At 30.2% G+C, this 6,454-nt stretch overlaps 1 long non-coding RNA gene across 6 annotated transcripts; it reads right to left on the bottom strand.

The window, feature by feature from the left end:
- Positions 1–2,625: 2,625 nt before the first annotated feature.
- On the bottom strand, positions 2,626–5,967 carry LOC142617382 (uncharacterized). Of its 6 annotated transcripts, XR_012840970.1 has the most exons (4): positions 5,223–5,856; positions 4,394–4,507; positions 4,138–4,296; positions 2,626–3,149 (listed from the first exon to the last, which is right to left on the bottom strand). It is a non-coding gene; the product is annotated as an uncharacterized LOC142617382 (long non-coding RNA). The 6 variants fall into 6 exon arrangements; XR_012840971.1 differs by lacking the exon at positions 5,223–5,856 and adding an exon at positions 5,894–5,967 and having other exon boundaries at positions 4,138–4,507; XR_012840968.1 differs by adding an exon at positions 5,894–5,967 and having other exon boundaries at positions 4,138–5,333.
- Positions 5,968–6,454: the final 487 nt, after the last annotated feature.

Below are 6,454 nucleotides of genomic sequence, written 5' to 3' on the forward strand. Positions count from 1 at the left end.
TTTATTGTTGGTGTTTTCAATTGGTAAATTTTCTAGCTCGAATCCCTAACCGTTAACTTTTGCTGAAATTTGAGTTCTATTAAATTTCTTTAATTCATTAGAGAATCTGTTTGGTTGTCTAAAAATGGTAGGAAAAGAATGATGTATTGAAGAGGATTTTGGGATTGAATTGACTTTGTGTGTGTGTGTGTGTGTGTGTGTGTCTGTATTCGATTGCTTAAATTTCTAGCTTCAATTGTTAATTTGTGCTGGATTTTGAACTCAGTTGTCTTGTACATTCTGGTTTGATTTGAGCTTAAATTATTGGTTGATTTTGCTATTTGGATTTTGGATGAAAAATAGTAAGTAAAGCTTGAATTTTTAGGTTCTATTTGGAATGATTAAGTCCTGGAATTTGATCTAAATCTTGAATTTCTATAGCTAAGGATTTATTGCATTATTCAGATCTACTTGCTCGATGATGATTTTGGGTTTTAATGATAGTTCAGAATGGAAGTATTCAAGGCTTTAGATTGTGAATTTTGAATCTTTTAAGGATGATAAAAAGATGTTTCGATACTGTTCTTTATAGCCAAATTCTTCAGATTAGATTGATGTTATTTATACATCACTAACTTGATGTGAGAATTCGTGTGCTTCGTATTGCCAATGTGCTATTAGTAATGTCTTTGATTGTGTTTGCAAAGCCTTTTTCATGTGGAGGTTCAAACCATTTATGCAAAAAGAACCTGCGGGGCCTGAAGGCCATTCGCTTGATTGATCATAAAGGACTAAGAGGCATTGGGAGAGGAACAATAACTTATTGCTTGTGTTATAGTAGTAAGAATTCATATTGCACTAGGAATTTAAAAAATACAATATCTATCATGTCTATTGTAGTATATAATGTGCAACTCAGGTTTTTCAAAAAAAGGTTATTGTTATTTTATCCCTTCTAAATTTTCAAAGGAGGTTGGCTGTCCTTGATAAAGATGAAACATTTGTTTCGAGGGTCATGTAGACTGTTGAAATTTCGGTTTCAAGGGTCTCCAAGGCTGTAGAAATTTCTGTTTTGAGGGAATTTGTTTCAAAGGTCATCAAGGGTCGTTAAACCCTCAAAATAATATCTTTTGAGGGCTTTTAATACTTCTTTCAAGGGTTTTGACCCTCGAAAAAAATCAACTTTGTTGTAGTGTCACTAGAATCATAACAAAGAACTCTAGGTAGTTTAGTTTAATTCAATTCTTAAATTAAATATATATATATATATATATATATTTATTTATTGAAAAAGAATTCCCTCATCTCTCATAAATTCTTTTTCATGCATAACTCTTTGCTATTGAATGGAAGATTAGGCCCATTCTTTGTGAAACAATGTCTACACGAATGTTGGCTTCAAAGAATAGATGGCCTAAAAAATCCTTGGAAAATTTTTGCAACCTGTAACTTAGAAACTTGAGTTTTCGAATCATTCCCTTCCCGATCAGATCTCCTTAAACTGATGGCTAGTGATCATGTACGACAGAATAAGAAGTATAGTTTTTGCTATTTATTAATTTTTATATTATCATATAATTTTTCAAATTTTAATTAGGTTTAGGGTCCTATTATGGTAGGGTGTTAATTAGAATATGTTTTAGAATATATATTTTTGTCATTCAAGTTTTATAAAAAAAAAATAAAAAATTATAGAGTCTTTAAATTGGCCTCCAATCCTTTACAAAAATGAAGTTAAGTATTTAATTTAATAAAATTTAAAATTTTGTTTCTCTACTAATTTTCTGGTGCATTCCAATAACTTTCTTTGTGGATTTACAAAACCTTTGTAGATTACAGGTTATTTGTTTTTGAATCAAATACGATTTGGTTCTTGTGACTTTCCACTTGCATCAGCTAGTCATTTGTTATTATTTCCTTAATTGCTCATTCAAATAAAATTAAAAAAAAAAACTAAAAAACAAAACAAAACAAAAAACAAAAACAATCCTGTGCAGTCCCCCCCCCCCAACCCCAATAATAAGTTGTGGTAATATTCGTCCTGTCTAATTTTGGAAAAAAAGTTATTTTGGATATATTTTTTGAAAAAATAATATTATAAATTAATTTTTAAATACAACATAAACAAAATTAGTCTAATTTAAACCATAACATGGAAAACAAATGCAACAAAAAAATGGTAAAGAAATAAGCAATATATAGTGATTAATTAACGTTTGATCAGAAAAAAAAAAAAAAATATATATATATATATATATATATATATATATATATATGACAATTTTAATATTATTTTCGTAATTTGACTTGGCCTAATACTCTATTGGTGCCCTGTAGAATATCCTGCAGTAATTTGGGATATTGTTTGTTTATTGTTTCAAAATGAAATAACTAATATGGTTATTAATTAGTGTCAGTGTGTACGCGGCTACTACACGCTCGCGTTTATTCAACTTCAAAGACGCCATCTTCTCCCAAAACTAAAAATTAAAGATACCAAAATCAACTTGATTAACTGTGCCGTTTTAGCAAGTCTACTACGTAAGTATGTAAGGAATTGAATAACGCGTCAAAGAGATCGAATTTTCCAAAAGAAATATTAAAAAACAAAAGGAAGAGACAAGATGATACCTATGACAAAGACAATTGCACATTTCTTGCGTAGTTGAAACTTGAAAGGTGAAGATACAAGATTTAGTTCTAATCAGTTACATGGAAAATGAAATTGACAATCCTCTACACAATGCAATAAATATATGAGCCACCTTTATGGCTATGCATTATGCAAAGAAAGTTAACAGGGGAGAAAATATAAACCAGAAACTATGCCCAAAAAAACTTATTTGCAAGATAACAAAAGACTATATATCATCCGCCATAACAGAAGTGGACAAGAAATCCACGGAAAGAACTTTTGAGTCTTTATTAGGAATTCTTGCCCTAATGCCATTTCATCCTAAAGAAAATGGTGGGTTTTTTGGCAGAGGCAATGGTACACTTTCATTTGTTAACATAGACAACACAATTGACATGGTAGGTCGATCATCAGTATTATTCTGTATACAGAGGAGTGCAATATGGATCCATCTTAATACCTTTTTGACACAAGAATCACTTATTGCTAGATCAATTAGTTCTAGCCCTTCACCTGCTTGCCATAAATCCCATGCCTGAGAAAATGTTACAATCATTTACAATATTAGAACCACACATAACAATGAAAATAAATAAAATTATAGCTTAAATTTGATTGACATACATATCTTGCTAGATTGAGTATGCAGTTAACATTGTGAAAACTGTTATTTTTTCTGCCACTCACAATTTCAAGCATTAAGACTCCGAAGCTATATACGTCTGATTCTATGGAGAAAAACCTTTTATAACATTCTCAGGAAACATATAACCACTATATCAAAACACAATAAATGGTGTAATTTCACATTGTGCATATGTAATAGTAAGATATAAGTAGGTCTTTTATTACTACAATTTTGAAGGACAAATTGTTAACTTACTATGTTCCAACAATTCTATTGGTGTTTGCTTCCAATTCATACGGTTTGAAAAATTTTGCTATGCCAAAATCAGAAATCTTGGGATTCATATTCTTGTCATGGAGTATGTTACTAGCTTTTAAATCTCTATGATTTATTCTTGGGCTTGCGTATTTGTGGAGGTAAAGCAATCCTTGAGCGATTCCTTCAATAATATTGAAACGTTTTTTCCAATCTAGAAACTTACTCCTATTTGAATCTATTAGATATAAACAATTAATGTGATCAATAATCTATTGGAAAAGTGATATAAATAAACTTTTTTTTTTTTTTTTTGAAAACTAAGTAGATAAAAGTCATTGTTTTTCTTATCAAATAGAAAGTAATCTAAGCTTTTGTTGGGCATATATTCATAGATTAGCATCCTCTGTTTTCCATGAATGCAACAACCAATAAGTTTAACGAGATTCATAAGATCAAGTTTAGGCATGACAACTAACTCATTCTTGAACTCAAGTAGTCCCTATCCAGAACTTTGCCCTAATCGCTTTACTGCTATATTTTGCCCACTTGCCAATTTTCCTTGATGTGATGATTAAACACATTTAATTTATCTTAGATATAAATAAATTAAAACTATAGAAATTTACTTAAATGTTACCTTATAAACAGGCCCAAAGCCTCCTTCTCCAAGCTTGTTTTCTAATGAAAAATTATTTGTTGCAGCCTTAACACGTGTAGCTAATTACCCTGAAATTAGCCTCATTCGCCCCATCATTTGTAATTTCATTGAGATTGATAGATATGTCCTGACTCAGTACTAATCAAGCATTTCATTTTCACCATTTGCATATATCAAATTAAATAATCAAAAAATTGGTAAATGTAATTAAATATATAATCTGCTAATTATCTACCTTGAAGTACAACTTTTCTCCGTTCGAGCAGATAACACAAAATGCAGCAAAAAATCACCAGTATAGGCATGGCTGTCAAAATTACAACCCATACCCACTTCTTCGATCCTAGATCTGGTCATAATTAGCCAAGTTAGTAATTATCATATAAGAATATATTTTCTGCTTTGGATCCAGACAGTATACTAAATATTGAAAATCTAAAAATAAAAGGATTGGATGTGAAATTTTCATGTTTTTATTTTTCATTGAAAAAATAAAAACTACAAAGGGTTAAAACATGTGTTAATTAAACATAATTGGCTAAAGAGATCCAAATCCTGTCTGTTTAGAGTTCAAAAACATACAAGAATCAGAGCCATCAAGCCTAAACAGTAAAGAAAATAGGTGGAGAGATACAACTAATATAAACATATATGAAGCTCCAAATCCGACCAATTTGAGAAATCTTTAGTTTGTTTATGAAAACTCGGTGAAAGAGGAAATAGGACATGCATGCCTTAGTTTAGTAAGTTTTACATTATGGTTTGTTCTTTAAAATTGTTGCACTATATTTTTTTTTTTTTTTTTTTTTTTTTTTTTTTTTTTTTGCATCTCAATACTCAAATTAGCCGTGGCTAAGGATGCTCTAAAATATGGATAAGATTTTTCTGTAATTGGAAGTAATCCCTAAGCACAAGACACAAAGACCTTGCATAAGATCCATATTTTTCTTAAGATCCTTGGCCAAACATTTTTCCAATAAAACCTTAATCTTTTAGACATAAAATAAAATCTTAATTAAGATGCAACAAACATGAATCTAGGGCAACAACTTTAAAGAACATACCTTGTGTATGTTGTGAGAAAGAGAGAGAGAGAGAGAGAGAGCAAGCTGCTGGCTGCCGTCTCTTGAGGAGGTTGGAGTTTGGAGAAAGCTCAGTCTAAATCTGTTTGTGAACTGAGAAAGAGATTGAACATATATATGTAAATGGAATCAAGGCCCAAGGGGAACGAGTGTATAGGTTCTCTAGGGCCTTTTTTTTCTTTGAAAAACTCAAAATCACATCTTTAGTGAGTATATATATATATATATATATATATATAGACACACAGATACATACGATACAGTGACTCTTGAAAGTTAATTTAGTCCTGTATTGAAAATGTAGCCATTATTGGTAATTTTTCTTCTGTATAAAGCGAAGCCATCCTTTATTAAAAAAAAAAGTAGGAATCTTGAGTAATTAGTGTATCACATGATCGAATTGGAAATTTCAAATTTTACGGCCTGAGTAGTGAGTTGTCGACAAGCATGGGAAAACAGATATGATCATGATTGACAACTGAGTTTTCACTAATCAATTATCCAAAATCACAGAATTTTAGCGTATAATTAAGTGCAGACATTTAAAAGTAGCATTAATTCAACTCTTGATAGGTAAACGTTCACATATAAACATCAAAGTGAAGCTTCTTTTTGAAGTAGACTAGAAAACTTTGAGGGATTGAGCGTATTACCTATTTTGGGATTACCCATATTTACAGCACGAGAAGTCCACAAGCATGAGAAAAAGAGAAAGAAAACAGATTCGAGAACTACGTGTGTGTTGGAAGCTATGTTAGCTACATATATCCTCATGCATAAATAGGCGTATAGAGTGGGATAGTCTTTCAAGGAAAACTGCAAAGGTCAAACATGTTAGGCGGTTCAGTATAAAAGAAGGCTAGTTATATTGTGACCTAACCAACAAAATTAAAAAAATTAAAAAAAAAAAAAAAGATTCGTATGTTAATGAACGATAACAGATGAAAATGTATCAAAGGTATGATTATCCCTAATAGGTGGTTCATCAATTATTTTACTAGAAATTAATTTTTTATCCTAAACTTCATTTCATATTGCGTAAAATGTATTTTTACTAAATTGTCATTTAGTTTTGTCTTTACTAAAACTTAAGAGTGTAAGATTATTTTTGAACCAATGAAATATCCATTCTAAATAGGAGAAATCTCTTAAATAATAATATAAATATATATGATTAATTTACTTAATTTTAGCTGTCCCATAAAAAAATTAAC

Source organism: Castanea sativa, chromosome 11 (genome assembly GCF_040712315.1).
Source record: "Castanea sativa cultivar Marrone di Chiusa Pesio chromosome 11, ASM4071231v1".
Taxonomy (NCBI): domain Eukaryota; kingdom Viridiplantae; phylum Streptophyta; class Magnoliopsida; order Fagales; family Fagaceae; genus Castanea; species Castanea sativa.